Source organism: Montipora foliosa, chromosome 2 (genome assembly GCF_036669935.1).
Source record: "Montipora foliosa isolate CH-2021 chromosome 2, ASM3666993v2, whole genome shotgun sequence".
Lineage (NCBI taxonomy): Eukaryota > Metazoa > Cnidaria > Anthozoa > Scleractinia > Acroporidae > Montipora > Montipora foliosa.
This window is the reverse complement of record NC_090870.1, coordinates 33,857,843-33,866,044: the sequence shown is the minus strand read 5'-3', so window position 1 is coordinate 33,866,044 and position 8,202 is coordinate 33,857,843.

The window sequence follows — 8,202 nt, the reverse complement described above, 5'->3', positions numbered from 1 at the left end:
GAAGTTAGAGAAATATTGTTGGCGTCCCAAATAAATTTCATCTTACACTACAATGACAAATAAAATTGTCAGAGAAATAAAATTCCTGTCTCCTCGCGCACGTATGCAAATTTGTTAACTCATTTTCACCGAGTCCCGATTCCCGCGAAATTTTTCTTCTATCAAATACATTGTATTAACAAAAATATTGTTTCTCGTCAAGCCTTGCATCTTTTATGTTTAAATAACCGCTAAAAATAAAGATTTTTTTACGATGTATCGGTAGATACATAATCAATATTCTCTGTCAAAATTTGCACAATAGTCAAATCACAAAAATAGCAACGCACGTAACAAATTTAGTCGCATTTACCTCTTCGTTGAATTCTAATGCTTAACACAGGAATTTTTAGTTATTGTGAAAATCTTTCCATATTCGTTAGCAGTCATCCTTTCAAATTTCAGAGAAATCGACCGGTCCGCGAATATTTTACGAGTTTTTTTTCAATGGGATGTCAAAAGGCCAAGTGGATGTTATGCATAATAGCGCGTGTGACCCGTTATAAATATTTTTTCACAAAATGTTCACGAATCGTCAAGTATCACCACAGAAGACAAGAACGTCATTCTAAAAGCTTATTCTACGCAAAAAGTAGGTTCTGGAGGTAATTTTGGGAGTGGAAATCAAGTTTACGGCTGACAAGAGTAACATGGTATATTTGTATTTAATTAACTTAACACAACAGAAAGACGCTTACTTTATTTTGACACGAAAATGCTTTACTATTGCCATAAAAACTATCCAGCCAGCCAGCCAGCTTTTCCAGCGAATTATTTTTTTGAAACAAACAACATATTCGCTATTAGAGGCAAAAAACCCTTCCTATTTCATTACGTGCAGGAAGACAAGAAACTCAATCGTGTGAAATTACACTCCGTGTCAAAAACGCAACTAAATATATTTCCCACCAATGATCAGCATCAAACCCTCTACTGAAGAACACTTTACTTGAATTATCAAGCAAAAAATGGGTAACAAGCTTTCTTTCAAATAAGTTTTGACTAAGAAGAATTAGTGAAATTTCCAATTGTTACCGGAAGACTGTGCAGAATTGAGCAAATAAATACAAATAAGCCAGACAGATCACAGATCCAAGTTGTTCAATTCCCTCTCTGTCTTTGTTAAACCCATAAGTTACTAGTGAATTTTCCATTTGATGTCAGTTTTGTACATAACAATACACTTGTACAATATTACAACTATACCTCACTTTAAATACGGCTCGACGGGCGACAGATTGTTGTCGAAGTCCATTACTTGTCGCTTTTAAGATTCCAGATATTTTTTCACCGCCTGTCTTGTTTATCCAATTTACGTTCCATTCTTTAGCTCCATAAGGGTACATTTTGTTTAAAGATCCTCCAAAATGCCATTTGCGTTTCAATCTTCGACGCCATTGCTGGTTAATAAAATATTCTACTGTTTCAAACCAGAGAAATCCACGCCTTCCAACTACCCCCTGAAATCCTACCAAAATACGCGCGGAAGACTCTATTACAAAGACACCACTTAGCAAGGGAGGAGCGACTTTTCCCGACACGGAAAAAAAGAAAAAAAAAAGAAAAAAAAAGAAAAGAAAAGAAAAAAGAGAAAACGAACAAATCCCACCCATTTTCCGACTGGGATTGCCATACTGGAAACCCAGTAAAAATCTATTTTGATAATGCGGACGTAACAGGAAACAAATATCTGGTAAAAACACTCGTCCCAGGGCAAACCGTGCGACATCAGCGCGAGCCAATGCCTTTCCCGAAAATATGGCGACTTAAAGTCGCAATTTTATTATCATGTCAATATTAGTATGGACGCGCAAATATTTTTTCTATTGGGAATAAGAAACGGCTGATTCCTGTCAGCCTTTTGGAAGAAGATGAGGAATGTGAGTTGCCGGCTTTGCAAAAATATCCTCGCATGATTCAAGTAAACCCATCCGAACACGCTAAACAACAAAGGAAGCCTCTACAAGTTTTCTTTGCCAAAGAAAAGGAAGGGGGAAGCGAGAACGAACAAGACATGTGCAGAGATACTGATTTAGACGACTGAAAGCAGCGAATATTTTCTGAAGTAGACGAAACCCTCCACTGTACATGTGAGGTGGAGATGATGACTGGCCTTCCGAATAGTGTTGTGTAAAGTGTTTCTTGCTTGTAAGTAAGAGAAGAATAACGATGAGCAGCTGGTAAATATTCGACCAGTGCGCCGCATTTTAACCCCTTCAGGTCGTCATAAATTTCAAGTTATTATTCATAGGACCTTCTCCGAAGGGTAGTTCCTCTGAATTGAGTTCCTGCTTGGAATAGTTGACAAAATCGTCCAGTTCTGTTATGTGTCCGGAATTAAAGACTATGAAGAGGTAACGCTCTAGACGTGAAAGTAAAACCCTTTAATGTGGCAGAGCAAATGTGGCCATGGAGATGTGATGGTACAAAGGACTGCAATTAGTGGTACAAGATAAGGAGTTCACAGAGAAAAAAAAATCAGGATGTCTGTTCCCGATCAGTGCAAACTTGTACGACGATCCATTTAAGTCTGTTCCCGCTGGAACGAGTCTCCTGAACCCTTAATCTTGAATCTTAAATATTGATTCCTCTTCTATTTTTAAACTGTACTTATATATGTAAGAATAACTAGTTTCTAACCCAAAAGGAAAAACAGATGTATGAAGTACTAGAAGTCGTATTTTATTCATTCATTTATTTCTTCATTTGTCATGCTACGAAACACGCAATTTACTGCAATTAGTGCTTGGTAGTATTGTAATCTGTTCGTATTCACGTTCGTATTGTAACACTTATTGTAATGTTTACTGTAGTGTACAATGCGTTAATAATAATAATAATAATAATAATAATAATAATAATAATAATAATAATAATAATAACGTAGCCCAGTAACGACGAAAGGAACTCGACGATAGCGCTGAGTGAAGAGGCAAGAAGCTTCATCGAAGGTATCATTTCACCTCTTATTCTTCTTTGGTCAAATTTTCAGCTACTATGGAATGACCTCTCCATCGTTGCGGTTATCCTGATAACCTCACTTTACATTAATTACATGTAAAGTGAATTAGTTATTTATCCATTTATTCTTACTCAAAAACGTCAAGATTTGCCATTTGAGCCCGGCGAGTCAGCGAGCAAGAGAAACAAACGTGGGTAAGAAGGGGAAAAACTCCACGAGAACGGCAGAAAGGTCCATGGAGACCACCGCAATTTGTGTCAGAGAAGATGAAAACAGGGAACTGGGTGAGCTCATCGAGTGTATAAGAGGGCCAGAAAGAACTTGAGAAAACATTCTGTGAGGCTGATGAGACTAACCCAGGAAGAGAAGCTATTTCGAAGGACTTTTGCAAAGACCAAAGGAAAAATGGTGAGTCATTATAATATATTTTTGGTGTGCAGCTAGACAATGTGGTAGTCATTTCTTTCTTCAAGAGCATAGTTAGCAACCTGGCCACCTTTTAGAAATCCAAATTCAAGCCAAGAGTTAAAAGGGACGAGACGTTCCTTGAGCTTAAACTGAGTTGCCTTTGGTACATGTTTGAACTCCTCAAATTTCGTATTCATTCCCGAAAACCTCAAAAAATTATCAGTCCGGAAAAGAAACACTATTTCTTTTTTTCAAATACACCGTTTTCACTGTCACGCAACAAAATAACAACTTCGAAACCGTTCAATGAAAGCGGCCAAGAACTTGGAAAAATGCAGGAAACAAATTTATAAACCAGCTCTCCAATTCTCAGGCCTGTGCGGTACGTCGTTTCTGAATAATTTGTGCAAGCGTTTGACGCAACTTAATAGAGTTTTGTATGGAGACGTTATCATGTTGATAGATCAAAGTCACCCACCAATACAGCGGCATGTAACCGACAAAAACATCTAGAGTTCACTTTGGGATGAGAGCCCTTACTTTTCGCTCATGAGATAATATATATATATGTATGAACACATCTCCTCACACAAGCCTCAAACTGTTCAGATTTATAGGGATAGACTGTTTTTTTTCCCAACCATTTGAAATAGCTTTGTCGTGCAAAGTGACAATTCGGAAATTCAAAATGCTGTATTTTACAAACGAAAAATGTCACGAAACTGGAAACTTGAAAAAAGATTTATTTCTTGGTCATCTTCAACGTCCCATAAATAAAAATCCAGAATACCTTGCGGTTTTGATTTAGAATTTGATGACGTCACTGTGAAACCATCTGTAGCTTTTTGTTTGTAAATAATCATTGCATTAATTTAACTTGGTCAAGGAATTCAATTTAAATTTTCATCTGAATGCGCAGTAAAAAATATTGTTGGATTCCCAAATTAACGTCAGAATGACTAAACAGCAAGAAATCTTGTCATCGTTATGAAAACTGCTCCCATATCAAATTTCAATCCACGCATGCAAATTAGTTAGTGTTTCCACAACACGATGAATCCCCAAGGGTATAAAAATCCCACCAAAACCGTTTCCATCCAATTGAAAAAATTGCTATTAGAGGCAAAAATGAATAACAAAAATATCACGAAACAAATGGACAGCAAGCCTTCTTTCAAATACTTCTTGACTAACAAGAACTAGTCAAATTTCCAATTGTTATATAAGACTGTGCATAGTTGAGTAAAAATAAATAAAATTATAAATAGCCAGACAGCAGAGATCCGACTATCCACTCAGGGTGTTCGATTCCTTCTCTGAGATTGTTAAACTCACATCCAACCAGAAAAAGATACCAGAGCATTTGCTATTTAGCTCCATTTTAATGTTGTACCCAACATCAAAGTTAGTAAAATATTGGAACTACAGCTCACTTTGATATTCGACAGCGAAAGATGCAATCGTTGTCGAAACCATTATTAGTCGCTTTTAAGATTCCAGATATTCATTTTTCACCGCTTGTGTTGTTTATCGAATTGAGTTCCATTCTTGAGCTCCATAAGGGTATATTTCGTTTAAAGAACCAATTAAAAGTTTTTGCGTTACATCGGCTTCGCCGCCATTGCTTGTACTGTGTCCACCGGATAAAATCTACGCATTTCTTCTTTCCTCCCCTCCCCCTGTTATCATCTCAAACAGCCTTTGCCATTTACTCAAGAAGCCCTGCAGCCTTCCGAGTGGTAAGAAGGTTGCACATTTTTCAACTGCCTTGCTGCAAGGAGCTAAGGAAAATGATTGTCAAGAATGCAGATTGCCAGGAATTAATGAAGCCTATTTACAGAGGCATAAGAAGTTATTCAAAGAATTTTGCAATAAGACAACAGATACAGGAAAAGAGGAACCCCTTGCAGTTGGTGCTGTTATTTTTTTTATGAAACCAAGGAAACACTAACAATTAAAATAAAAACTAAATCTTATCTAATAACGACGCGAATCAATCCTGATTCTATTTCGTCATTGGTCTACGTCACTACGAAGTCACGTGAGATGCACAAAACCAGAGCTTGCAGTTCAGTGTCGTTTCTCAGACGTTCAAGTCAAAGATATTTTCGTATTTTTTTCTAACGTATGGCAGCCTATATGGAAAACAAAGAAGACGAGCTTTTGAGGGAAGATATCGAGGGAACTCTTGCATCTGGAAAAAATAAGGGCTCCCTCACAGTGCAACGAGCTAATGGCTCTTTTAGCTTGAATGAACAAGATCGGATGTCCGCCATGAGCGAATCACTGCTCTGCAAAGGCGTCACTTCTTCAGGGGAAACACAGGATTCTAATTAATACTGTTGGAGTTATCATTTTGCTGCAGTTGCTAGACCTAAGATACTTTCCAGGTACATTTTTTAGTTGTTCTTCGTTCAATTTTTTCAACCAGAGAGACTGGATAATCTTTGCAAGACTGTCAGCTACTGGAGGGTCAGTCCTTCCGCTTTGCTATTTCGTCTGGGAGAGGGTCTCCTTTATCGAACCTGCGCTTCTTACTACAATCGCCCAGCAGTTCTTCAAGATCTGTCGTCAGCCCTACAGTTCACCGTGACCAAGGTGGTATATATTTGTGAAAAAACAACAGATTTACGTAACATTCAAATTGAAGCTTCAACATTCCCCCTCCCCCTTGGCATACCCCGGTCATTTGAGTACTTTTCCTGCCCAGGGGGAGCGAATTTGATCACCTTAGTCTTCCCGGGGGTGGGGCATTTGATCACCACTCATAGAGGGTGGGGAATTTGATCGCTAGCCTCGATTTCATGTTACGTTGATAAATCATGGCGGAGACAAACCTGGATATCGATGCATTCAAAGATAAAGATTCCGCATTCGTGGCTGATTGGTTGAATAGCGAAGGCCTACACAAACTTTGTTCCGTATTTGAAGGTATTAAGAACCAATTTATATTATCTTTGAATATAAATATATAAAATTGTATTTACAATTGTATTTACAATATAAAACAACAATTCAATACAAGTGACCATAGATGCATCTCTGATTGGTTGGGGAGCATGTGTTGATGGTCACTCAACGGGGAGGAACTGGCTCCAGAAGAAGCTAAACATGATATTATTATTTGGAAATATACTTGCTGCCTTGTTTCATTAAAGTCATATCCTGACCAACTATCAGGAAAGTATATTAACCTCATGGTTGATAACACTACAGCTGTTGCACATGTCTAAACTGCCACAGTGTCAAAGGCAGTTGGCCATGCGACTTCCCGAAAAGAACGCGGGTTGCACCACAAAGTTTCACATTGGCATACATGGATGGTTGGACGGTACAGATGTGTAACCATATTTTCCTACCCATGGTGCTCGCGTGCGTGGGTTTGGTGCGTGTATGTACTAATCACCTCAAGTGCAACCAATCAGGGCAGATAATTCAGTTTTAACAATCACCTATGTAATAGACGTTATTCGTATTCTTAGCACTGGACTAGAACTACTGTAGCTTGCAATGGAGGCTAATGCGGGCAAGCTAGTTCCGGTCCAACACTGAGAATACGAAATGGTCTATTGTCTTAATACTTGTTATTGCTAAACTGCAAGTAGTATTGGCTACCTAGGAAGCCTAGTGTCATTTTCGGCTTCTATCACACTGATATTTCTTTTCTCTCACTTTTTTTTCTGAATTTAATTACGCTTCTTTTTTATGTCTTGTTAGTAATTAAGTGCATGATGAATGATGTTATGCCTTTATCAAGTCTGCTTTTTAAATCAGCCATTAATTCTAAAATTATTGAGTGTTTCTACAATAACTTGAACTCATTACCGGCATCTTTAAATGACAATTCATATTCAGTAATGCATAATCACCGAGGAGTATGTCAATAGACCATTTTACAGTTGTGTGCTTAGGTACCTGGCCTTTGAGCGAAAGTGAGACTGAAGTTGACCTTGCTGTGATAGAAACCTCTCTGCCTTCCTTATGTCAATTCCTACTAATTGTCATGAGTACATTATCATTAACAGAAGAAACGAAGTGAGGCTTCTATCAAAGAAAGGTCAACTCCATCCTCACTTTCATTCAAAGTCCAGATAACTGTAAATATGCAACTGGAAAATGGTCCATTCCAAATCGCCCTTGCACATACATCACTGGCAATTTGAAGATAGAGGTAACCCTTTTAGAATCGTGAGAAGGAAGCTGAAAAAAAAAAAAAAATTAGCTGAAGCTATTTCTTACAAAGATCGTCAATGGGGTCATGTAAACCTTTTTCAACTTCTCCTGCTTGCAATAGTAGAAAACAGCAAAAGTTGAAAAAAAATACTATGGTTATAGACTAGTATTCCACTCAAAATAAGAAAAGAGTTCTGTTGTTTTGAAATGGAATGAAACAAGAAAGCTATATGAAGGTCATGAAGGGTCATGAAGGGGAAAATGGGAACTGTAATTTACCCTGACATTTCGGTGGGAAAATGCGATAATGGGATTTGATCACTGGGAACTGGGATTTTGTTACTGGGAATGGGAGAAAAAGTGTCCCTGGTGCTAATGGGATTTGCATAATTAGAGGTCATCAGGTATTAGTTCTGCTCAAGATTCCTGATACCAAATATTTTATGCCGTCTTGCGTCCCTGGCCACTGCCACGTCTAATACGACTTCACTAGCATGAATAAATTTGACTTCCCTAAACCCACTGCAACCAATGCAATCGCTCTAAAAGAAGAAGCTCAGATGAGGAACTGGGCAAGGCGCGATGGTAAATGTGTCACGCACATGAACTGAAGCGTCCTT